This window comes from Eumetopias jubatus, unplaced genomic scaffold (genome assembly GCF_037043125.1).
Source record: "Eumetopias jubatus isolate StellerSeaLion01/CBP00866 unplaced genomic scaffold, mEumJub1_p1.0 scaffold_14, whole genome shotgun sequence".
Taxonomy (NCBI): domain Eukaryota; kingdom Metazoa; phylum Chordata; class Mammalia; order Carnivora; family Otariidae; genus Eumetopias; species Eumetopias jubatus.
Window position 1 is genome coordinate 56,844,394 of NW_028274820.1, and position 27,173 is coordinate 56,871,566.

General features: G+C 40.9%; 1 protein-coding gene and 1 non-coding gene across 4 annotated transcripts in view; one reads left to right on the plus strand and one right to left on the minus strand.

Annotated features, from left to right (window-relative positions):
- IGF2BP3 (insulin like growth factor 2 mRNA binding protein 3) overlaps positions 1 to 27,173 on the minus strand; it is a 143,487-nt gene that overhangs the window by 110,127 nt on the left and 6,187 nt on the right. The gene's annotated exons all lie outside the window — the stretch shown is intronic.
- LOC114221259 (U6 spliceosomal RNA) lies at positions 20,150 to 20,256 on the plus strand. The gene has a single exon (XR_003611716.1). It is a non-coding gene; the product is annotated as a U6 spliceosomal RNA (small nuclear RNA).

Below are 27,173 nucleotides of genomic sequence, written 5' to 3' on the forward strand. Positions count from 1 at the left end.
GCCTGCTTCCCCATCTCCCTCTGCCTGGTACTCTATCAAATAAATAAAATCTTTAAAAAAAAAAACAAAACTACTTTCCAGTGAGGTAAAAAAACAAAACCAGGTATGTCTACACTACTTAAGGAAGAATAGGTTGAAGAATCTATGCTTCACTTCAATGCAACATGCTTCCTCATCTATAGACTTGAACTCACATGAAAAAAACTACTTGAATCTGTTATTCCTTTATACAAACACAACTTGGCTAAGACATTAAAACATTCTCATGTCTTGCCTTAAACATGTTTGCCAATTAAAAAAATAATAGTAGGGGCACCTGAGTGGCTCAACTGTTAAGCGTCTGCCTTTGGCTCAGGTCATGATCCCGGGGCCCTGGGATCAAGCTCCTCATCAGGCTCCCTGCTCGGCGGGAAGCCTGTTTCTCCCTCTCCCACTCCCCCTGCTTGTGTTCCCTCTCTCGCTGTCTCTGTCAAATAAATAAATAAAATCTTTAAAAATAATAATAGTAATAATAATAATAAAGCATCACTGAATATCATAAATACTCTAGACCTATGGTGTCCTCTGGGGACAGAGGTACATGTTAAATGACATCAGCAAAATCCAGACCCTGGGAAACTCTCCAGGACAAATATCTAAGTTGTATAATAAGTATCAAAAAGATGGGGAACCTAGACATTAGAGAGAGAGAGAAAGAAAGGGGCGCCTGGGTGGCTCAGTCGTTAAGCGTCCGCCCTCGGCTGAGGTCATAATCTCAGGGCCTTGGGATCAGGCCCCACATCGGGCTCCCTGCTCAATGGGAGTCTTCTCCCTCTGCCTCTCTGCACTGCTTATGCTCACTCATACTCTCTCAAAAATAAAATCTTTTTAAAAAATAAATAAAGCCTTAAGACATATCAACCAATCACAAATGTATGGAACTTACATAAATCTTAATTCAAATAAACTGCCAAAACAAAACAAAATAATTAGACAACTGGGAAAAATTGGGACTATTTGTTATCATGAATTAGTGCCAATGTTTTTTATAAGTAATGAGTCTTTAAGTCCTTGTCTTTTACAGAAACAATGTAAAGAACTTGGAATATGATATAATTGGCTGTCTTGAATTTGCTTCAGAAATAATCAGGGGATGTATGACACTGGGGCATAGATATCCAACCGGCTGGTTACCAGGCTGGTCATCAGCTGGTGATTCTTGAAGCTAGGTGATGGGTGAAGAAGATTTATTACATTATTGTCTCTACTGTAGTACTTTTGAAATTTCTTTTTGCTCTCTAGTCTCTAGAGGTCACCATCTTCACAAATGACAAACCCCACCAAAATCAAGCCCAATACTTGTAACATGAGAAAAGAAGTTTTAGAAGAAAAATATGATTTAAGTTTGTATAACTGTCTAATAGTGAAGAAGCCTAAGTACTTTTCACTCACATAACCTTCAACCACATTAGCATTTCCCATATTGCAGAAACACTAAAAGGTCCTAAGACTGCCCCCTCTTTTTTTAAAGATTGTACCTATTCAGGGCACCTGGGTGGCTCAGTCGTTAAGCGTCTGCCTTGGGCTCAGGTCATGATCCCGGAGTCCTGGGATCCAGCCCCACATCCGGCTCTCTGCTCAGCAGGAAGCCTGCTTCTCCCCAGGCTTATGTTCCTGCTCTCGCTATCTCTCTGTCAAATAAATAAATAAAATCTTTTAAAAAAAGATTGTATCTATTCATTTGAGAGACAGTAAGAATGAACAAGAGCAGGGTGAAGGGCAGAGGGAGAAGCAGACTCCCCACTGAGCAGGAAGCCAGATGTGGGGCTGGATCCCAGGACTCCGGGATCATGACCTGAGCCAAAGGCTTAACGACAGAGCCATCCAGGCGCCCCCTAAGACTGCTTTAGATGACAGTCTCCTCTTGCCTAAGGTGGATAGTACAAGATTCCTTTCATTTTAATAACTACAGTGTAACTTCAAATATAGAATATTCACAAAAAACTATCTTGTAACAATGTATATTAATGAAATTATCTGTGCCGTTCATTTAAAAAGAATTCTTTGGGGGCGCCTGGGTAGCTCAGCCATTAAGCGTCTGCCTTCAGCTCAGGTCATTACCCGGGGGTCCTGGGATCAAGTCCTGCATCAGACTCCCTGCTCAGCAGGGAGTCTGCTTCTCTGCCCTTCCCCCTGCTCATGTGCACTTGCATCCTCTTTCTAAAATAAAATCTTCAAAAAAAATAAAAAATAGAATTCTTTGTTACACGGTCCAACAATTCTACACAACTTGGATTTATGCCAATTCTGATACAAACAAAAAGATGCAGCAGATGAAAAGTTGCATTTTCTACTGCTAGCAAGATTAAAGTCAGCAACACCCAGGGAGAGTAATCATTTCCAGATTATTTCTGCCACAATTACAATTTAAGAATCAATTTTTAAATTTCAATACTGAGAATTAAAAGAAGAGATACCATTTATTCAGTGACTTCTAAAGGGCAAAAGATCATGCCAGGCACTTGAAATACATTTTCAATGTGTCCTTACACCAACAACCAGGTCAAGTAGGCATTAATAGTCCCACTCTAAGGAAACAGTCTCAAGAGGTTCTTTTAACCAAGGTAAAAAGCAGGTAAATGAAAAGCCAAACTGAAACTTCTCACTCCAATTTCCATGCTATTTCTACCTTAATTTTAGGTGCCTACTATTTGACTTTCATGTAAGAAAAAAACCGCTCCCACAGATCTTCAAGAAAACTGTCCAATATAAACATAATACTATCAATCCCAATCTCCTGCAGAAAATTCTAGAAATTACTTAGTTTATATCCACATTTCATAGAGAATGATCAATGAGGTCACATCAAAACAGAGTAGATCATTTCAGGTAACCAAAATATCCAGCTTCACCCAGCAGCTAATACGAGACATGAATAAGACAAATAACTCTACTGACAATAAAATATCCAATGCATAGGATATTTCAAGAAGTTCCCTTCTGGGAAGTCCTTTCAACGGCCCAACATGTTTATATGTAAAAGCTGTTTGCTAAAATAATCTTAAAAGTATTAGGCATTAGTCTTTTAATTAACAAAGCTTTACAAAAGGGGCACTGGCTGGCTCAGTTGGAAGAGCATGCGACTTCTGATCTCCAAGTTGTGAGTTCGAGCTCCACTATGGGTGTAGAGCTACATTACTTAAGTAAATAAAACTTAAAAAAAAAAAAAAAAGCAGCTTTATGATAAATCTACTTGTGTTTTTTCTTTAGAACTTCAGTAACTATATTTCACATTTCCAAATTATATTCTTACTTCCAATTACATTCTGAAAAAAGAAAAAGATGACAAATTTCCAAGAGCAGTGATGGTAAAATCTAAATAAACCTAAAAACCCCAGATGCTAGAAAATTCAACAACTCCACTTTCTGCCATGTTTAGAACGTGACATATTAAAACTGCCTATCATGGCTGCCTGGCTGGCTCAGTCAAGACAATCTAAAATGTAGTATCATGCTTATAATCATTGTGAGTAGGGGCACCTGGTTGGCTCAGGGGATGGAGCATGCAACTCTTGATCCCGAGGTCATGAGTTCAAGCCCCAAGTTAGGCATAAAGATTATTTAAAATAGTAATAATCAAAAAAATAATCAGTGTGATTATACCCTAACACTATCTATGACTCACATCTCCAAACCCATGAAGGACAGACAGTCTCTCAAAGGCAGAAACTTTTGGTCTTCTTTACCATGTTAATGTAACTGGCCAAAAAGTTTAGCATAAGCCAAAAGGAGACAGGGCACTGAGCACCAAAGGTATACAAGTATACAGGCTCTCACCTTTGCACAGTACATACAGTACATTCCCTCAAGTGTACCCACAACACATCTACCTGCCCTCAGGCTTTCTCTGTAATACTGACATCAAGAGTTTAAAATGGCCCTTTCCACCCGGCCTGTCCAGCCCTTTCCTAAATGTTCTGTTTTGAAAGCTTTACTATTAGAAAAACTATCACAAACTAAATCTGTCGTTAACAATCTGTACAGGGCATTAAAATTTTAGTGGGCTGGGCTTTAGACTTTAACACCTTGTAAAAATGTTAAAATAAAAGCTTATGCATTTTCAAAACACTTAAGAACGTGTTAAACAGCCAAGCCATTAATTAATTGCCTGAAGACTGACTTGTAGAAACAAATGCAGAAGGTAAGCTATCAGGACAGACCATCCACCAGGGGGCAGCACACAAACACACCCTCTAACCACCATTTGTCCGCTTATCAGGTCATTTTAATTTTTACCCAGGCTTCAGAAGGGCTGGGAAAGGACCTAGGTCAAAGTTTTAACTTTTTTTCCTAAAAGGTCTTACATACACTTACATTTAGCATACTCTACTGATGATTAAAACCCGAATACATCTTAAATTTAAGACTACAATGTCATTTACAAATATTTGGGATTCTAATTCCTTTCCCTACAGATTTAACTGTTGGGACAGCCTTTATTTATTTACCCCTATGTTTAGAACTTTAAGTATTTCAGGACCTGGAAGGCTTTAAATATAGAGACTGGGGAACTAAAAAACTATTACAATTCTATCCTCACTCTAATACAAGCAGAAAAAGCAACAGGAAAAATGCTATTTGTGCAATTCGGTTTATCTCTTCAAGAGCCTGTAAATTCAGAGTCATGACAGTTAGGAGACCAAACAAATAGCATCAAAAAAAACCAAACAACCAAATCTGATTTACTTATAACACACACATCTTAAAATTCTGTAGACAGAAGAGACTTCCAGAATGTTAACAGTTCCCACCTCCTCTAGAAACTGCAAATTATCAGTCTGAAAGATTAAGTCCAGCTATGCATTTAAAGTTACTGCCAATTACGACAATGGCTAAAAAGATGTTAATGCACATTTCAAATAAATTTGTTCTAACTGAATAAAATTACCATAAAATGTTAGTTTTTCTCCTTCAAAAGAGAAAATAATGCTTTTCTGTCTCCCTACCACCTGGCACACAGGTGATCACTAGCAGGGCTCAATAGGTAAGCGTAAAGAAAAACTGAACTGCAAGTAAGCCAAGAGGTCAAACTGCAAATACCAATAGCTTTAAAACAATCTCTTGAAATAGATTTATTATCGGTTGGCTACAGATTCATGTCATCCTGGGAATTTTAAAGTTTTGTTCAAATAATGAAGAAGTATAATTTTCAAAAATTTTAATTCAGCATTTCTGTGTTTGCTTCATTATTGGAATAACAAAATACATACATACTCAATCTTTGCTGAGACCAATACCCAGATTTCAAGAAGTCATGTTTCAAAGTTAATCAAAAAGTTTCAGTACTGGGGTGCCTGGCTGGCTCAGTCAGAAGAGCATGTGATTCTTGATCTCAGGGTTCTAAATTTGAACGCCGTGTTGGTATAGAGATTACTTAAGAATAAAATCTTAAAAAAAATTGTTTTAGGAATTTTGAGGTTATTTTACTAAAACATCCACCTAGCCCACTGACAAATTTAGAGATTTAGGATAGCAGTATTTAAACCAAATTAAAAATTACAATAAAACTAGTTACCAGAATTTTAACCAAGAAAGCATTTTAGTGAAATTTTAACATTTTTTAATTAATAGCATTATAAAAAACTTTTTTTTTTAAAGATTTATTTGTTTTTGGGGGGAGGGGCAGAGGGAGAGAAAGAATCCTAAGTAGACTCCCCCTTGAGTGTGGAGCCCAACGCGGGGCTGTATCCCTCAACCCTGAGATCATGAGCCGAATTAAGACCCAGAGGCCTGACTGAGCCACCCGGACAACCCTAGAAAATTTTTTTCATGTAATCTCCACCCCCAGTGTAGGGGCTCCAACTCACGACCCCAAGGATCAAGAGCTGCACACCCTAATCACTAACCCAGCCAGGTGCCCTGCGCTACTATAAAATTTAGAACTTATTCTGAAAAAGTTAAACATTCACACTGATACAAATCTAAGATGACCAAAACTCAAATGTCAGATCTACATATTTAGAAAGTATAAACAGTGTTCTTTTTAAAACTTATTTAGATTGAAAACACATAACTAATCAGATATATTACACAGTATCAAATTATTAGCTATTTCATTATATTTAATAACATTTAATTATGTAGTTTGTATAAAAGCTATCTTTAAATAAGTCCATAAATTCAGAATCAGCTAGACTGACGTACACTGATGTTTTAAATTTCCACCTAAACAAAACACACCAGTATTTCATTCGTTAAAAATTCATTAATGTAAATTTCACTTTACATCATTTATGTTAACAGCTTAAAAGCTAAAAATAGGGCTGCCCAGCTGGCTCATTCAGTGTTGACTCTTGATCTGGGGGCTGTGAGTTCAAGCCCCATGTTGGGTGTACAGATCACTTAAAATCTTTAAAAAAAAAAAGAAAAAAGAGGCACGTGGGTGGCTCAGTCGGTCAAGCATTTGCCTTCGGTTCAGGGCGTGATCTAAGGGTGCTGGGATGGATCCCTACCTCGCTTCTCCCTCTCCTCCTCCACCCCACTTGTGCCCGTGCTCTCTCTCCAATAAAATCTTAAAAACAAAAAAAAAAACTAAAAACTAAAAATAATTTCCTTCTTTAAAATCCTGAACTATTTTTTCTTTTAAGTTTACAAATCAAATTTCAGTCTTTTCCAGAATATTTTAATAAGACTTTTCAACAAAAATTCTAATTTTAAAAATAAAACAGCAGGTTGGGAACCCAAAGAAGCAGTTTAAGAACACCATTAGAAAAATAAAAAACATTAAAAGTAAAATATCCTAAGTATTTTTAGGGGTGCCTGGGTGGTTCAGTTGGTTAAGCCTCCAACTCTTGATTTTGGCTTAGGTCATGATCAGATCAAGACGCCTCTCCCCCCTGCTCATGCTCTCTCTCCATGCTGGGCGTGGAGTATACTTAATTGAAAAAAATTAAATTGAAAAAAATTAAAAATTTTTTTTGAACAAAGAAGTTGAGGGGCACCCAGCTAGCTCAGTCAGTAGAGCATGCATCTTGAGTTCAAGCCCCACACTGGGTGTAGAGATTTGCTTAAAATCTTAAAATCTTAAAAACAAAGAAGTTGGGGGGAAAAGAACACTAAGAATTAAATTTAGAGCACTGAACTAGTTCCAGTTAATGTAATATGTTTTTTTACATGTCCTTTAAAAGGACATTTTTAAACTACTCTGTAATTTTCATAGGTCTGGGTTTTTGTTTTTGTTTTTTTAAGATTTTATTTATTTATTTGACAGAGAGAGACATAGTAAGAGAGGGAACACAAGCAGGGGGAGTGGGAGAGGGAGAAGCAGGCTTCCCGTGGAGCAGGGAGCCCAATGCGGGGCTCGATCCCAGCACCCTGGGATCATGACCTGAGCCGAAGGCAGACGCTTAATGACTAAGCCACCCAGGTGCCCCGTGGTTTGGGGGTTTTGTTCTTTTTTTCTTTTGGGTCAATATTGCACAAACACCTTTCTTATCTCCATAATTGATGATGGGAATAAACCACATGCTAGAATTTTCAGAAAATTTTAATAATCTATAACAAGTACTAATAAGGAAATAACGTAACACTGTTAATATCCTACTAATAACAAAGGCATTTATGATCCTGGGGTCCTGAGATCGAACCCCGGGATCAGGCTACCTGCTCAGCAAGAAGTCTGCTTCTCCCTCTCCCTTTGCCCCTTTCTCCTGCTCATGCTCTCTCTCAAATAAATAAATTTTTTTTAAAGATTTTATTTATTTGACAGAAAGAGATACAGCGAGAGAGGGAACACAAGCAGGGGGAGTGGGAGAGGGAGAAGCAGGCTTCCCGCTGAGCAGGGAGCCTGATGCAGGGTGACCTGAGCCAAAGGCAGACACTTAACGACTGAGCCACCCAGGTGCCCCACAAATAAATTCTTTAAAAAAAAAAGAAAAGAAAAAATTAAAAATAAAACAAATTTTAACATATTATCAATCCAGATATAGGTAAACATACTTTACTCCTCAATCAAGACTCCACTATTTTGGAGGCACCTGGCCGGCTCAGTCCATGAATCATGTGACTCTTGGATCTCAGCATCCTGAGTCCACAATGGACATAGTTTACTTAAAAACAAAAAAACACTATTTTTAATCCTACTGAACATACTATATCACCACAATTTCCCCCCCTCCCAGCTTCCAACACATTTTTTTTTTTTAAGATTTTATTTGAGGGGCACCTGGGTGGCTCAGTTAAGTGTCTGCCTTCAGCTCAGGTCATGATTGCAGGGTCTTGAGATCGAGCCCCACATCGGGCTGGCTCCCTGCTCAATGGGGAGCCTGCTTCTACCTCTCCTTCTGCCTACTGCTCACCCAGCTTGTGCACTGTCAAAAAAATAAAATCTTTAAAAAAAATTGTTTTTATTTGAAAAAGCACGAGAGAACGAGAGATAGCACAAGCAGGGGGAGGGGCAGAGGGAGAAGCAGGCTCCAGCTGAGCAGGGAGCCTGATGGGGGGCTTGATCCCAGGACTCTGGGATCATGATCTGAGCCAAAGGCAGCCACTTAACAACTGAGCCACCCAGGCGCCCCCAAAGGCACTCTTAAAAGTGCTTTTTCAGTGGCACCTGTATGGCTCAGTCAATACAGCCTGCAACTCTTGATCTCAGGGTTATGAGTTCAAGCCCCACTTTGAGTGTAGAGCTTAAAAAAACAAAACAAAACAAAACAAAACACCTACTTTTTAAAACCTCTAAAAACACTAAGGGGGCTGGGGCGCTTGGGTGGCTCCATCAGTTGAACATCTGCCTCTGGCTCAGTTCATGGTCCTGGTACCCTGGGATCAAGCCCCGGGTAGGGCTCCTGCTCAGTGGGGAGTCTGCTTCTCCTCTTCCCTCTGTTCCTCCCCCTGCTCGTTTTGTCTCTCTCCCCCCTTTCTCTCTCAAATAAATAAAATCTTTAAAAAAAAATAAGGATTTTATAACTTTTTAAAAAATTGTATCAAGGGGCTCCTGGGTGGCTCAGATGGTTAAGCATCTGCCTTTGGCTCAGATCATGATCCCAGGATCCTGGGATGGAGCCCCTGCATTGGGCTCCCAGCTCAGTGGGGAGTCTGCTTCTCCCTCTCCCTCTGCCTTTCCCACTGCTTGTGCCCTCTCTAATGAATAAATGAAATCTAAAAAAAATTTTTTTTTTAATTGTACTAAGTCCTATGCCCAATGTGGAGCTCAAACTCATAACCCTGAGATCAAGAGTCGCATGCTCTACCACCTGCACCAGCCAGGCACTCCTTCAATCTTCCAACGTTTTTAATTACCATAGGAAAAAATAGTTTTGCCTAATTCCTGTGGGTGTTCTGTATATAGTATATTATCTCAAAAAAATAGTTTAAGATTACATTTGAGGGGCGCCTGGCTGGCTCAATAAGTGGAACACGTGACTCGATCTTGGGGTCATGAGTTCAAGCCCCATACTGGGTATAGAGATTACTTAAAAATAATTTTTTTTTTAAGATTTATTTACATGAGAGAGAGAGAGCATGAGCAGGAGGGGGAGAGGAAGAGAGAATATGAAGCAGTATCTGTGTGCTCAGCATGGAACCTGATGCGAGGATGAATCTCATGATGCTGAGATCACAACCCGAGCCAAAACCAAGAGTCAGATGCTTAACCAACTGTGGCACCCAGGTGCCCCTTAAAAATAAAATCTTAAAAAAAAGATTACTTTGATTCAGTTCAGGGTGCACACCACTCACCAAGAGACAGAAGATTAAACACTGGAGAAATATATGACAATGCTCTACCAATTTCACACTACTGAATTAGTGCATCAAAATCCAACAGCCTGGGAAAAATGCACAATTAGGAGCTACAATTAAGTAAGGCAGTATGGTACAAAATAACCTACATCTGAATAACAGTTTTTGTAAGTGATGTGTAATAACTATTGTCTAGTATATACATTTTCAGGTACAGGACATAGTATCTGAATTTAGACTTAATGTATCCGATACATGAAGAAGGACATGATTTTCACTAGTTATAAGACACCCCCTGATGAGTCAAAGATAGAAGATTTATTGCATTTAGGCAGTTACGTTTTCAAATTAAGTACAAAGCTGCTCGTCTAAAATGAAACACTATCATGCAAGATTTCATCCAGTATTTTGGACATTTGGTTATCATAATCATTTTTCCATCTGTGCTGAATCATGCCTTTAGCCTACCACCACCATGCTAATATCTTAAAAGTGCTTTTTAAGTGGCACCTGTATCGCTCAGTCATACCTAGTCCATATTACTATTAACAAATGAAGAAGAAAAAAAAATTTTTTTTATTTTATTTTAGAGACAGAGCAGGGAGGAGGAGCGGAGGCAGAGGGACAAGCAGACACTGTGCCGAGCATGTAGCCTGACGTGGGGCTTGATCCCAGCCAGGACCCTGAGATCATAACCTGAGGCGAAATCAAGAGGAAATCTCTTAAGTTAAATACCAACTAACAAATGTAGGAAAAATAACGGGATTAGAAAGTCACCCTATCGCAGCCATTAGAGTAATAATGGTTTCAGATAAGAATTATCAACGAATGCTAAAACTAGTGAAAGTATGATGAGAAATAGGATCTTTTCACAGTCTTAAAATACACCCCGCCCCCCGCAAGATTCTTAATACAAACGAGAAAATAGTAATTTTATACTAGAGAATACTGGCAGATGCCACTCTAACAAATCAGTCTAGGGGTGCCTGGATGGCTCAGTCAGTTAAGCATCTACCTTCAGCGCAGGTCATGGTCCCAACCTCCTGGAATTCGGGCCCTGCATCAGGCTCCCTGCTCAGTTGGGAGTCTGCTTCTCTCTCCCTCTTCTCCTCCCCCAAGCCCCTGCTCTCTGTCAAATAAAATAAAATCTTTAAGAAAAAAAAAAAAATCGGTCTAAGTTAACACATCTCCACTACTGGAACAAAAATCAACATCTCATATTCCTGATGTGGTACACTAAGGACACCATTACTTTTGTGGTATTCCATCAAAAATACATGACCTGATTCTAACAATGGGGAGACATCAGACCAACCAATACTGAGGAACATTCTACAAAATAATTAGCTTATACTCCTCACAAACATGAAGGTCTTAGAAAAAACAACAAAAAAATCACAAAGGACAGCAAAGACAAAAGATGAAGGAATTGTTCCAGATTAAAGAAACCAAAGAGGGGCGCCTGGGTGGCTCAGTCATTAAGCATCTGCCTTTGGCTCAGGTCATGGTCCCAGGGTCCTGGGATCGAGCCCGCGTCAGGCTCCCTGCTCGGCGGGAAGCCTGCTTCTCCCTCTCCCACTCCCCCTGCTTCTGTTCCCACTCTCGCTGTGTCTCTCTCTGTGAAATAAATAAAATCTTTTAAAAAATAAAATAAAAATAAAAGAAACCAAAGAAACATCACAACTAAATGCAGTATATAATCTTGGATTCAATCCAGGATAAAAAAAAAAAAACAGTGGGACAATAGGCAAAATCTAAACATCCATATATTAAACACTATTGTATCAATGTTAACCTTTTTATTTTGGTAATTTTACTATGGTCATGTAGTAGAATGTTCTTGTTTTTAGGAAACACATACTGAAGTATTTAGAGGAGAATGGCAGTAGTTGTGCAAGTCACTCTCAAATTTTCCAGAAAATTTTGAGTAGTCAAAGCGAATGTGGGACAACTAAAAAGAGGGTATATGGATCATCTGCACTGTTTTTGCAACTTTCCTGTAAATTGAAGTAAAAAGCTTTTAAAGCTCTCCCTTTTAGACCACAACCCCTCCAACTACCATCCCATTTCTCACGTCTTTATAGCAATCTACGTGAAAGCCTAACCATACTCACTGTCTCTACCTCTTCTCCATCTATCCATTCACAAACCCACACCATTCAGGGTTTCAGTCGTACTGTTCCATTAAACTACCTATCACGACACCAATGATGATAATGTTGCCAACTCCATTCTCACCCTTTGCTACATTTGTCACAGCTGATGACTTCCTACTGAACACTGTCATCAAGTTTCCAACCTCCAGGGACTTTTCAAGATTCTCCTCCTCCTCAATGGGCCTGTCCTCGGGCTCCATCACCAGTTCCCCTCCGTTTACTATCCATTAACTGTCCTATCTCCACCTGTCTAATAGGTATCTCAAACTTAACCCTGGTCAAACTGAGTTCATTGTCTCCCCTATCCCTCATCATGCCCTCCCACAATCTGGCTCATCACAGTTAGTGGAAACTTCATTTTTCCAGGTGCTTTAGCTATATAAACTGTCAAGGTATCCTTGGTTCCTTCGTCACTCCCTACACCCAGTTCCTCCACCTTTGCTCAAAATAGAAGATTCTAGGGGCGCCTGAGTGGCTCAGTCGGTTAAGCATCTGCCTTCGGCTCAGGTCACGATCCCAGGGTCCTGGGATAGAGCCCAGCATCGGGCTCCCTGCTCCTTGGGAGGCCTGCTTCTCCCTCTCCCACTCCCCCTGCTCGTGTTCCCTCTCTCGCTGTGTCTGTCTCTATCAAATAAATAAATAAAATCTTTAAAAAAATAATAATAATAGAAGATTCTAGGGGTACCTGGATGGCTCAGTTGGTTAAGCCTCTGACTCTTGGTTTCAGCTCAGGTCATGATCTCATGGGTGGTAGGATCGAGCCCCACACCAGGCTCCACACTCAGTGTGGAGTCTGCTTGAAAGATTCTCTCCCCCTGCCCCTCCCCCACTCATGCCATCCCTGTCACTGTCTCTCTCTCTCAAATAAATCTAAAAAAAAAGAAGAAGAAGAAGATTCTAACCATTCAACACCACTACCACAACACCTCAATAGCTCTGGTCCCAATATCACTGTCTCTGACCTCTACAATTATAATCTTCTAACTAGTCTCCCTGATCCCATTCCACCAGCCCACCATGGTCTATTTTGAGAGAGTTCCCTTTCAAAGATAAATCCCATCACAACTGTCCCTTCTAAAAACCCTTCCAGGGGCACCTGGGTGGCTCAGTTGGTTGAGCATCCCACTCTTGATTTCTGCTCAGGTCGTGATCTCAGGGTCGTGAGATCAAGCTCCACATTGGGCTCTGCACTCAGCACAGTGTCTGCTTGTCCATCTCCCTCTGCTCCTCCCAGGCTCGTGCGCACATGCATGTTCTCTCTCAAATAAGTAAAATCTTTTTAAAAAATAAAAACCCATCCATGGCTTCCTCTCATCCCATTCCTCATCTACCAACATGCACGCTCCTCTCCTATGGCTCTCCTTCTGCTCTAATCCAGTCATGATGGCCTCCTTAATGACTAGAAAGGCAGTGAGCATGCATGGGCTTTGGCTGTCCCCTCTGCTTGGGTCACTCTTCCCCACTTGGCACCTACCTGCCTGCTCACCTCATTCCCTTAACCTCCTATAAGCCTCTGCTCATGCAGCACCGTACTGGTGAGGATTTCCCTAATCATCCACTATGAAAAAATCAAAACCAAGCCCTTGCCAGTTGTCTCATTCTTCCTCACCCTATTTTTCTCTGTAGTCTTCAACATGCCTCACGTTACATATTTATTTTGTCCATATCTCCTCTCTAAATCTGTGCTGCCCAACAGAAATAACACAAGCTGCAAATGCAAGCTACATATATATTAAATTTTCCCATAGCCACATTCAAGTAAAAATAGGTGAAATCAACATAAGAATTATCTGAGATATTTTATATTTTCTTTTTCAAGAGTCTTCAAAATCCAGTGTGTATTTTATATGTACCCAACAACTGAATTTGGACTAGCCACATTTCCATTGCTTAGAGAGCCACTTGGGGCTGCTCTACTGGGCAGTGTCACTCTACATCCCATGCTTCATGAGTAAGTTCCTATCTTCCACTTAATTCTCTCCCAAGAACCTAAAGCACTCCCTAGTAGTAAACACTCAAAAATTTGTTATATCAGGGGTGCCTGGTGGCTCAGTCGGTAGCGTCTGCCCCAGCTCAGGTCCTCATCCCAGGGTCCTGGGATCAAGCCCCACATCGGGCAGGGAGCCTGCTTCTCCCTCTGCCTGCCGTTCCCCCTGCTTGTGCTCCCCCCCCACCCTCTGACAAATAAATAAAAACAAAAAAAAACTTGTTAAATCAGTCATTTAAAAACGGCCAAGATGAGGAGCACCTGGGTGGCTCATTTGATTAAGTGTCCGACTCATGATTTTTGGCTCCAGTCATGATCTATGTCATGGGCTATGGGATGGAGACCCACAACAGACCCATGCTCAGCGGGGAGTCTGCTTGAGATTCTCTCCCTCTGCCCCTCCCCAAACTCACGCACATGCATGCATTCACACAGGCTCTCTCTCAAAATAAATCTTAAAAAAATAATAATAAAATAAAAACTCCTAAGATCCAAAATCAACAAAACAGAACCATTTGCAGAAAGATAACATAATGGCAAGCTACCAAGCTTTCTCAAACCAGAAAAAATATACAGAATGGAAAAGACTTGAAAGGTCATTCATTGTATTTAGGATTCTTTTTTTTAAGATTTTATTTATTTATTTGAGAGAGAGAGCACATGAAAGGGGGAGGGTCAGAGGGAGAAGCAGACTCCCTGCTGAGCAGGGAGCCCGATGTGGGACTCGATCCTGGGACTCCAGGATCATGACCTGAGCCAAAGGCAGTCGCTTAACCAACTGAGCCACCCAGGCGCCCATTGTATTTAGAATTCTTAAAGAAAAAAATTGTCTAAGGCAAGAAAAGAACCTCTCCTGTGATAGGAACAAAGGTAGTTATTTTCTATATTTAACCAACAGTTACTTAGGGCAAGGAAAGCTGGCTGATATAGGTCAGAGACAGGACTCTTCACTTGGTCACCATTACAAACACACAGTGAGTCACCACAAACTTCCAGCCTCAAAACACCTCAACTTTGATGATGCCCTGATATTCTGATTAGAATTCAATGTCCCAGGAATAACAAAGGTACTGAAGACTTTTCATTTCCTGAGGCACAACCAGTAGCCAACAACATGTGGGGTTCACTTTGGTTTAAGGAACTTCAAGCGTGACTGTGGGTCACTGAATCTCCAAACTCCAAACTCCTTTCATTTCAACTCACGTGCATTCAACTCAAGTGCTCCCCAACTATTTATTCTAATTATCTTATCCTTCATACACCTAGATTGTTCCTTTGTGCTTATTTTTTGTTTTTTTCCTCTTCCCACACCTGTTTTTCACAAACTGACTTGTGTAAAACTCCCTATTGAGGCTAACATGCCACGGAGTTGCAGAAAATCCTCACTTGTTCTTGCCATCTGTTGTGTGATGATGTAAATACATATTCACAGGAGAACCTAATCCAAATAATTTCAAATATCACGTTCGTGTAGAGCAGCAATTCTCACTGTAGAGTATGCAGACTCCTAGGGGGTCCATGAGACACTGTCAAGAGGACAAGAAGTCAAAACTTTTTTTTTTTTTTAACTATTTTTACAACACTAAGATGTTATTTGCCTTTTTCATTGTGTTGACATTTGCACTGAAGCAAACGGGGCAAAGACAATGGTGGGTAAACTGTTGGCACCTTAGCATGAATCAAAGCAGTGGTACTCAACTGTAGTCGTCACTACATTCTTCACAGGCACTCACAGTAAAATACAATCCAAGTTTCATTTTTAAATGTCCTTGATGAAGCAGTAAAAACTATTGATTTTCTTCAATTACCCTTGGATACACACCTTGTCAATAACTATGAAGAAAAGGACAGTAGGCATAAAGTACTCCTGCTATCTATCATGGCTTTTTCTGGAGAAAAAGCACTGTGCAGTTGTTTGAGTTGCAAGACTGAATCAGCCACTTTTTTTTCACGGAGCACCATTTTTACTTGAAAGAGCTATAGACAAACTATGTTTATTTAAGCTTGAGTATCTGGCAGACATTTTCTCAAAAGAGAAGAAAGTCAGCCAGTCACTTCAAGAAAAACTAACAGTATTTGTTGCCAATTACTAAATTTGAGCTTTTAAGTAAAAAAAAAAAAAAATCAAAATTTTGGCCATGAGCTTTGACAGTTTCCTAATATTTAAGGATAAGGGAGCCATTCAAAGTGCAAGAGAGATAAATGGATTTTAATCTAGCAGAATAAAATTCACTGATAATGATTTCACATTGATACAATATCCCACGTTTCAACTAGCCTTAAAAAAAACTACCACTTGTTGAGTTCTGGTGTAGGAACAAAGAATATCCACAGTTATCTAAAAAGATGATTAAGGGGCGCCTGGGTGGCTCAGTCACTGGGCATCTGCCTTCAGCTCAGGTCACGATCTCAGGGTCCTGGGATCGAGCCCTGCATTAGGTTCCCTGCTCGGCGGGAAGCCTGCTTCTCCCTCTCCCACTCCCCCTGGCTTGTGTTCCCTCTCATGCTGTCTCTCTCTGTCAAAAAATGGAATAAAATCCTAAAAAAAATAAAAAATAAAAAGATTAAAATATTCCTTTCTTTTTCCAACTATACATCTGTGTGAGGCTGGATTTTCTCTGCATATTTCATATGCTTGGTTGAGGGGTAGTTACATTTTAAGTTCTAACAGATACTGCCAAATGACCTACCAAGAAGTCTGCCAATTTACTCTAGCTTATGAGTGCCCATTCCTTCACACTCTTGCCAACACCAGGTATTATCAATCTTGTTCATTTTTCCCAACCTGATAGGCAAAAATTGCTCTTACAAATGTCATTTACCTAATAACTAATAAGATTAGGTCTCTTTTCCTAAGTACATTGGCTTTTCAGATACTTCCTTCTGAACTCCCACTTCTTTGTACATTATAGTTTTATTTCTTTTTTGTACATTTTTGTACTATGTTGTCTCCCTCTTTGAAATTAACAGCAGTTATTTATCTCCTAATCTTTTTCTAAAGTTTTTATTTTTGTGAGAGGGAGCGTACGTGCCCTCGAGGTGGGGGAGGGGGGTCAGAGGAAGAAGCAGACTCCACACTGAGCAGGGAGCCCGACGTGGAGCTCGATCCCAGGGCCCTGGGATCATGACCTGAGCCGAAGGCAGACGCTTAACTGCCTCAGCCACCTAGGCGCCCCTCCTAATCTTTTTTTTTTTTTTTTTTAACATCTTAAGACAATTTCACAACTAGATACATTTTAGGGATCCTAAAAGCTACAAACCTAGACACAAAGTAAAAAGTCTTATTCACAACACACATTCTACAAAGAAATGTGGAAACTTTCTATGTGCATGAGGCACAAGCCATGAGATTATGCAGGAATAATTATCTTTTTTTTTTTAAGATCTATTTATTTATTTGACAGAGAGAGAGAACACAAGCAGGGGGAACAGCAGGCAGAGGGGGAGGGAGAAGCAGGCCCCCCACTGAGCAGGGAGCCTGATGCAGGGCTCGATCCCAGGACCCTGAGATCATGACCTGAGCCAAAGACAGACGCTTAACTGACTGAGCCACCCAGGCACCCCGGAAAAATTATCTTTTATTTTCAATTGCCACATGTAAATACACAAGCTTATTAATATGAGACAATACCACTTAGGTGTCAGATACTCCAAGGAATCCTTTACAAACATCATTGAATTCCTGACAACCTTGTGCAAATAAGTTTTATTGACCCTATTTCTAGATAAACTAAGGAGTGCAGAGAGTTTCATCACTATGCCTAGGAGCACTGAGCTGAACAAGGATTTTAACTGAGGTCTAGGTGATTCCAAGCAAGATGTCATTGGCCCTCCCTACTGCTGTGCTTTACTGCCAGCCCTAATTTTGCTCAGTTAATCACGTGTGCACACAGAAGTGTCTCATTTTGCTCCAACGGTTCATTATATCATTTGAAATGCCTTAATAAAAATCACAGAGTACCAGGTGTTTTAATCACTGATGACTGTCTTGTCATAAACGACCTAAAAAAGGTAATATAACAACCCAGGCTCAGTCAGTCTTACTATAGGGTTCCTCGTCGTATCACAATTTACCCCAATTACCCTGTCAGAGGGTGTCCTAAGAACAGCCCTAAATCCCATGGAGTTTATTGGGGCACAGTCATTCCCACAAAGTACTTCAAAGGTAAAAGCATTTCAAGATGATCTCTGGTGAGCAGAACCCTAAATTAATCTAGGCATCAAGTCTTGCATGATGATCCTAAATAACCATCTGCTAAATGGCATTAACTAAACTGACTGAGCCCTGAAAGTTAAACACATCCAAGAATCCAAGTAATAGACCCTCCTCAAGCACACAGGCTGCTCTCACCAGCCCCTCTAGGCTCAGCCTCAACCAGTATCCAGCCTCACACTTGAGCCTCTCTAATCCCAAACAGCCTGTAGTTCCCCAGCACACACCAGGATATTTCACACTCACATGCCTTGGCTCCTGCTGTCCCTTCTGCCTTCTCCATCCCCACTGCACACAGTTAGCCTCCATCTACCTTCACATCCCTTCCTGGCTGGCTGTACCAATACCCACCTAAGCCTAATGCCCCCCAACCCGTGTTTCTGGGGCATACCACACATACCCCATGACATATTTACACCTTCTCTTTACCTGCAGAGATATTCATCCACCCTCTGGATCAGTGCCACAATGAGCCACTGCTGGTGTTCAAGATAAAAATATCACCCAGGCATTGACAGAGAACAAAGTGAAGGCCACTATACGCCACGAACTTTTCTTCAGAACAAGTATCTTATTTTTCTTTCTAGCTCCTGAAACCCAGCATTAAACTGACCTTGAGCACCAGTGCCCAATCTATGCTTGTTAAACTAAAAATTTACATCAGCCATGGGAAATAAATTCATTTCTGAAACTCAAAAATGCAGAAATTGGTAAATTAGCATAGCACCCAAAAAATTTTAAGATTACTTTAAAATTAAAATTTTCACCCATACTTCTCTCTCTCAAAAAACAAAAACAAAAAGCCAAAAAAACACAAGAGCTTCTCCATTTTTCCAAGAGTAGCTTACTTTTATTACAAACATTTGGGGGGCGCCTGGGGGGCTCAGTCGTTAAGCATCTGCCTTCGGCTCAGGTCATGATCCCAGGGTCCTGGGATCGAGCCCCGTGTCGGGCTCCCTGCTCCGCGGGACGCCTCCCGCTCCCGTTCCTTGTGTTCCCTCTCCAGCTGTCTGTCAAATAAATGAATAAAATCTTAAAAAAAAAAAAACGATTACCAAATTTTTTTAAAGATTTTATTTATTCACCTGACAGAGAGACACAGCGAGAAAGGGAACACAAGTGGGGGGAGTGGGAGAGGGAGAGGCAGGCTTCCCGCCGAGCAGGAGCCTGATGGGGGGCTCGATCCCAGGACCCTGGGACCATGACCTGAGCCGAAGGCAGACGCTTAACGACTGAGCCACCCAGGTGCCCCCCCTTTTTTTTAAAGTGGGCTCCACACCCAGTGTGGAACCCAATGCTGGGCTTGAACTCACCACCCTGAGATCAAGACCAGAGCTGAGATGAAGAGCCCGGCGCTTGACTGACTGAGCCACCCAGGTGCCCCTAAAACAGACATTTGGGCATGACGGGGAAGAACACAATCATTTTTCAAACAGCTTTACCATTATAGGTTCCTTTGGTTTTAAATGACGTATTGTTGATGTGCAATGTCACATTAGTTTCAGGTGTCCAACACAGCAATTCAGCGAGTCTGTGTGTTACGCTCTGCTCACAAGTGTAGCCATCATCTCTCACCACATAAGGCTATTAGAATACCATGGACTATACTCCCTATGACCTCCTTTCATCCCCATGACTTATTCCATAACTGGAATCACAGGTTCTTTTAATTAAGCTCCCCAATCATCTGCCCAGCTAGAGTGGGAAGCTGAGGAGCACTCTGTTTTGGAAACTAATTTTTAAATCAAATTTTTCCTCAAAATATGACTTAGTAAAGTTCTCACTGCAAGAAAGTATTATTAGTCCCTGAGGTAAAATCCAAACTTCAAGGTGCTAAGAACAGGAGAACATAAACCCTATGTATTCGAGCTACAAGTTGTCAGAACTTAATCATCATAGTTTTTAACTTAATTTTTACATACAAAAGGCACAAAGGAATAAGGACTAGACTTGTCAGCCATATCCATGTATAAAGAATAAGGCTATTCCCAGATTCATACAGTCCTCTATGCTTGAAAAGACAGTTTTTAACCAAACTGTCTTACTGCATACTTCATTGAAAATGGCTCTCTTGAGCTCATTTTGGCAGCACGTACATTAAAACTAGAACGATACGGAGAAGATTAGTACGGCCCCTGCATACAGATGACACACAAATTCGTAAAGAGTTCCATAATAAAAGGAAAAAAAAGGCAGAAAAAGAAAACTGCTCTCTTGGTTGTCTTATGACTAACCACGTCAATATAAGTTAAGTGTTTTTGGCAGAGCACTTACAAATTAAAATGTGCATGTCTTCTGACATTGTAATTCCCAATCTAAGAGTTTACCTTATAAAAATATCCAACCAAGAGTCTTTTTTTTTTTAAGGGTGTTTTTTGTTTTTTTGTTTTTTTTGACACAGAGAACAAGCGAGAGAGAGACAGAGAGCAAACACAAGCAGGGAGAGTGGCAGGCAGAGGGAGAAGCAGGCTCCCTGCCGAGCAAGGAGCCCAATGCGGGGCTCGATCCCAGGACCCCGGGATCATGACCTGAGCCGAAGGCAGACACTTAACTGACTGAGCCACCCAGGTGCCCTCAACCAAGAGTCTTATGACATTAAAATACACTCAAGTGAGACTACTATGAAAAGAATGGTTAAACTGCTGCACACCTATGTTGAACAATAGGGTGAGTTTAAAAAAAATTAACTGTTTGTACCTACACTGAAGATTCTTCAGGATACATTATTCAGTAAAAACAAATTATAAACAATATAGTTTGATTATTAAATTTAAAAAATGTTTATTGAGGGGCACCTGGGTGGGTCAGTTAAGCATCTGCCTTCGGCTCAGGTCATGATCCCAGTGTCCTGGGATCCAGTCCCCGCATCAGGCTCCCTGCTCGGCAGGAGGCCTGCTTCTCCCTCTCCCATTCCCCCGTTTGTTTTCCTGCTCTCACTATCTGTCAAATAAATAAATAAAATCTTTTTAAAAAATAAAAATAAAATCAAAAAGTGTCAAATAAATAAAATCTTCAAAAAAAAGTTTATTGATACATGCATAGAAGAATTTCTGGAATATACCAAATTACTAGGTATAAGACCAGGGAAATACATGGAGATAAAGAGGAATAAAAAGCAAGTTTTTCACATTTTATTTCTTGTGTTTTGAATTAACTTGCATGCATACATACATAAAAATTCAAGTTGTTTACTTAATATTTATATACTCTATTGTATATAGGTTATACCATATTTTTTAAAAAGGTATTACAAGCTCAATGAAAATAAAAACAAACACACCACCCAGATTTCTATCTACATGAGTCCACATCCAAAACCAGAACAAAAGTTTTCCATTATTTCTCTTATCACCAAACATAATCTACAGCCAGCCCTCGTACTTAAATCTCAAGGGCAAAAAGACAACAGCGGCCACTGAAGTTACTACGGAAAAATACCGTAGTGATGCTTGACACACGTTGTCCCCAGGACCCTATCAGGCATTATTTACCATTCTAACCTCCCCAGACCTGAATTTGCTTGTCCTTAATCATCATGCATTTAGAAAATGTAGCTGGGATTCAACCCAGATCTCAGACCTCATATCCCACATTCTTCTGGCAATACCCTTCAGTTCAACAAGGGCCCATGGCACAAGCATCAGAGCTCCACATCAAGAAGTTCCAGCACAGGGCGCCTGGGTGGCTCAGTCATTAAGCGTCTGCCTTCAGCTCAGGTCCTGATCCCAGGGTCCTGGGATCGAGCCCCGCATCCGTCTCCCTGCTCGGCGGGAAGCCTGCTTCTCCCTCTCCCATTCCCCCTGCTTGTGTTCCCTCTCTCGCTGTGTCTCTGTCAAATAAATAAATAAAAATCTTAAAAAAAAAAGAAGTTCCAGCACAGTTTCTCCCTCCTATTCTCTCCCAATCCTTAACAATATTCCAAGTTTAAAAGCCTTCCTTCTGCAAGCCTGGATCCCAGTAAACTTGCTAAGGAGCTGGGACAAGCAGGCACCGTGGACTCCACTCCAAACACTTCTACCTCTTTTGCAATCTAAAACATATCCCGTGAGTCACAATCACATGCCTGAGATAAAGCCATGGCATCTACTTCCTCGTGCCCTCTGTTCTACTCTCCTACCTCCTTAGGCGCCCCTCTAGCTTTTCTACAATTCGTTTATATTAAGATGAAGCTGCTAAAAAAAAAAAAAAAAATACCTTCAAGTAAGAAGCCGTTCCCCTTTCCATCTTACAACAGATGTCCAGATATTTTTATTCTATAGTAAGCCCCAGAATTCCAGGCTATCTGTACTTGCCTTTTTCCTACAGGAGGACAATAAATCAACCTTCAAAGAAGCCAAACAAGATTTCTTTTTTTTTCTTCAGAGAAAGCAAGAAACGGGACATCTCTGCTCCAACTTGCCACTGCGAACGTGATCAGGCTGCTGTGTAAGCTACTGTTAGGATCTGACAATTTAAATGAGAGGAACGAAGGCAGGACAGAGTCGAAGGGGAAAATGGGTTCCACTAATTACCTGCAGTGCCCTGGGCAAGTCACTTCTCCAGGCCTTTATGGAGAATCCTTTGGTAGAACTACTAATGCCACTAAAAAAATCTATTACGCTATCTCATTTTTATTGGTTTTCTTTTCTTTAAATAGGAGATATTTAACACATTCTGAAAGTAGTACTTGACTAATCAGAGGATTTGCATAAACCAAGTCTTTTTTTTTTTTTTCTAAAGATTTTATTTGACAGAGAGAGACACAGCGAGAGAGGGAACACAAGCAGGGGGAGTGGGAGAGGGAGAAGCAGACTTCCCGCTGGACCTGGGACCCAGGACCCTGGGATCATGACCAGAGCCGAAGGCAGATGCCTAATGAATAAGCCACCCAGGCGCCCCACATATACTGAGATCCAGTCATCAGTCTCCAACTGATTGAACACATCACCTAGTTTTGGTGACTATGGAAGCCAAAACCAGAATTATAATTTGAGGAGAAAGCTGCTTTACCAAGGACCAGATTTTTAAATATGCAAAAATGAGGGAATTTAGTGTACTTACAAAAGGTTTCTTGTATTTCTTATAGCTAAATTTTTATGAATAAAATGGAAGGAATGCTTTACTTATTCCAGCATCCTAAAATAACAAAGTGATTGAAGTATTTTAAACTTAGCCCATGATATCCACAAATGTTTTGGCCAATAGTTTCAACCTTGCTTGTCAAATCAAGTCTTTAAGTTTTTAGTTCCAGTTAGTTAACATATTCCAATCAAGTCTTTGTTTTTTTTAAATATTTTACTTAGAGGCGCCTGGGTGGCTCAGTCGTTAAGCGTCTGCCTTCGGATCAGGTCATGATCCCAGGGTTCTGGGATCGAGCCCCGCTTCGGGCTCCCTGCTCAGCGGAGAGCCTGCTTCTCCGTCTCCCACTTCTGCTCCCCCTGCATGTGTTCCCTCTCTCGCTGTCTGTGTCAAATAAATAAAATCTTTAAAAAATTAAATAAAATAAGTATTTCATTTATTTGAGAGAGAGAGAGCAAGGAAGCACAAGCAGGGGGGAGGGAAAAGCAGGCTCCCCAGTGAGCAGGGAGCCCAAGGCGGGACTCCAACCCAAGACCCTGGGATCGTGACCTGAGCCAAAGGCAGATGCTTAACTGGCTGAGCCACTCAGGCGCCCCCCCCCCTTTCTTTATGTGACAGAGAGAGAGTACGCACAAGCAGGGGGAGCAGCAGGTTCCCCGCTGAGCAGGGAGTCAGATGTGGGACTTTATCCCAGGTCCCCAGGATCGTGACCCAAGCCAAAGGTAGACGCTTAACCGACTGAGCCACCCAAGCACCACTCAAATCAAGCCTATTTTTTTTTTTAAGATTTTATTTATTTATTTGACAGAGACAGACACAGCGAGAGAGGGAACACAAGCAGCGGGAGTGGGAGAGGGAGAAGCAGGCTTCCCGCTGAACAGGGAGCCTGATGCGGGACTTGATCCCAGGACTGTGGGATCACAACCTGAGCCGAAGGCAGATGCTTAAGGACTGAGCCACCCAGGTACCCCAAATCAAGTCTTTAGATAACCACAGAGAAGCACCGGACCTGGATCTACACTGCCTTGAAACCTAAGACAGCTTCAAAGGATTTTCCAAATGTATAATAAAAAGTAGAACGGGTAATCTAGAAAGTAAGCTCAGTCACCAGAAGTGTTGAAACAGATGCCAGAGTAGGTCAACTGAAACAAACAAGTCTTGTCCAGTGGCAAGAGGATCTACCCAACCTAGGACTCTTCCATCTCTAGCAGGTTATAAATAGAACATGCTCAGAGATATTTCTGGAAAGAAAAAGAAGATTAGATACTAATAAATGAATTCTGAAAGAAAGGCTATATTCCAGGTTGCTCCAAAATTCATCAATCACTCTCCATCTATCTACTGCCCAACCAGAAGGCTGGAACTTACCACCATCCCCACTCACTTTGGTCCATCTAAATCACACTCTCTCAGTGGTATTTCATCCCGGTGACTACACGTTCCTTATCCACGGGCTTTTTTCATGAGTCTCCCAGAAGCAGATCACTCTGCTTGCTTTCCTCTACCTTCCTGGTAGAGGAAATGTAGCTTTCAGATATTTTAGGTTTCAATCACTTTGAAGAACTACTCCTCCCCTCCTTCCATTTATGGAAGAGAATCTACAAAGATGGTCACTATCAATTCCTTCCTCTCTGTACATTCATGCCACTCAAATAAAATCTTAAATAAATAAATAAATAAATAAAAATAAATAAAAGAGATGGAGACTATTTCCATACCCCCTTGAATCTGTGCTGGCCTTGTGACTTGCCCTGATCGACAGAATGTGTAGGATAATGTGCCAATTCTGGGCCTAGCCTTTAAGAGGTCTAGCCGCTTCTACTTACTCTCACTTGGTAACCAAGGGCTACTACAGAGCGCTGAGATACCATGTGGAGAAAAGTCATGTGGACCAGCACGAGGAGGCCAGCCATGTGAATGAAGCCTTCTTGGACCTTTCAGACCAGCTCAGCAAAGGACCCAGAATGACACCATGTGGAACAGAACCAACCAAACAGACCCACAGAATCATGAGGAAGAATAAGTTGTTTTGAGCCACTAGGTTTTGGGGTAGTTTATTATGAAGCAAGAGATAACTGAAACACCATGTTAGCAATGGACTCAACTTCTAAACAACTAAATGATAAGGCCAGCTATTCTAAGACTTAAACCTCTCTCAACTTACACCTCTACGTGGGGCGCCTGGCTGGCTCAGCCAGTGGAGCATGAATCTCTTGATCTCAGAGTTGTGAGTTTGAGCCCCACGCCGGGATTACTTAATAAAATCTTTAAAAACCAAACAAAAAAAATTATAGTTCCACTAGATTCCTCATAGAATACATCTATAACAATTTCAAACTACTTCCTAATCAAGTTAAATGGCCTCGGGATAATTCCTCTAAAATGCATAATTTATGTACTATGTATTCCCCTTCAGGGCAACAAAATCCACATACTATATTAATATTTATAACTGTGTTTATTTACCAATACTTGCCAAAGAGCAATTTCAGACCATGATAAATTATACCTTCAGTTTTATTTTTAAGTTGTTTTTTTTTTTTCTTGGACAGAGAGAGAGACACAGCAAGAAAGGGAACACAAGGAAGGGGAGTGGGAGAGGAAGAAGCAGGCTTCCCGCCGAGCAGGGAGCCCCATGCGGGGCTTGATCCCAGGACCATGACCCAGGCCGAAGGCAGATGCTTAATGACTGAGCCACCCGGGCGCCCTACACCCTCAGTTTTAATGGAGCACTGAAAATTGCATTTGCGACCAGCTTTCAAGCAAAACCCTGCAAGACCAAGCCAGTTTTTTTAAACATCAGATTTACGGGGCAGAGTTCCTAACTAAAAACGCCAATACCATCCGTTGGTCACCGCTACCACACTGCCACCTCCTGTCTTGTGACTCTAGAAGCTTGAATCAGAGGCAATAGTCAATAAAGGAAACTTGGCTAAGAATAGCACAGCGGTTCTCCATCCTCCCAGAGCAAACCACCAAAGTTGGTGGATAAATAAATCTACCATAATAAATGGATAAATCATACAATTCAAAAATTAGTTACTGCTAGGAAAGTTGACATCTGAACACTGAAGACAATTACAATAGAGCTGCTTCAAATATATATCCAGGTGGCTCAACAGCTTCACTTTAATAGAAAATCCAACACCTATTTGACAACACATTAACTGCAATGGTATGACTCATAAAAGGATTTCAAAGTATGACAAAGATCATTTCCCTCTTGCTGACTGCCCGAAAAAGGTACACGTGCAAAAGCAACTGAGCTGCCATACTACAGAAAATACAAGAAATACAAGTTTTATACAGGGAAGACCCTACGTCTCATTCCAAAAGGTATTTTTAAGCCTCAGCTGGTAACTCATTTCAAGTAGAATGGCAAAACTCAAAAAATATGCCCCCTGTTAGTTTACTATAGTGGCATTTGGCATGAACAGAGAATGTAAGTGATCACACAAATCAAAAGGAAAGCCAGAAACAGAAGCCAAGATTCTCAATTCCCACTGGCTCCAGGCACATGTCATGTTTCCATAAGGTCTTCCTTGTTACTGTGGACAGCCCCACAGAAGCGACTCATCAACGTTCATTTATATATTTTTTTAATTCTAATAATGCTGAAATTAAGAAATCTTTTACTCTCTCTCAAGCTGTACTAAGAAAACAACATGAAATCAAGAAAAATCTTGTTGGCTACAATCACTTAAGCAGTCATGCATTACTGACCTTAAACTGAGCACTCCAAAGACACTGCTTATGATTCTTTACCAGCCATGAAAGTTTCCTAACAGAACCTCAAGTCTCTGTGTGAGAAACCTTTCCAATTCACAAGACTCACCTGTTCCAAACTGATAAGCAAGGAGCAGCACAGCTATTCATGCCTATGTTTAAATGTTCAGCATTAAAAACAGCTTTTATTGGCCTGAGACAACAGGATCATATGCCCTGGCTAATGGACAAATTGCTGGTTATGGCCCCATGCTATTCCATATATAACAGCTGTTAAAATGCAGCACTTTTAAATAGACATTTAAAGTAAGAT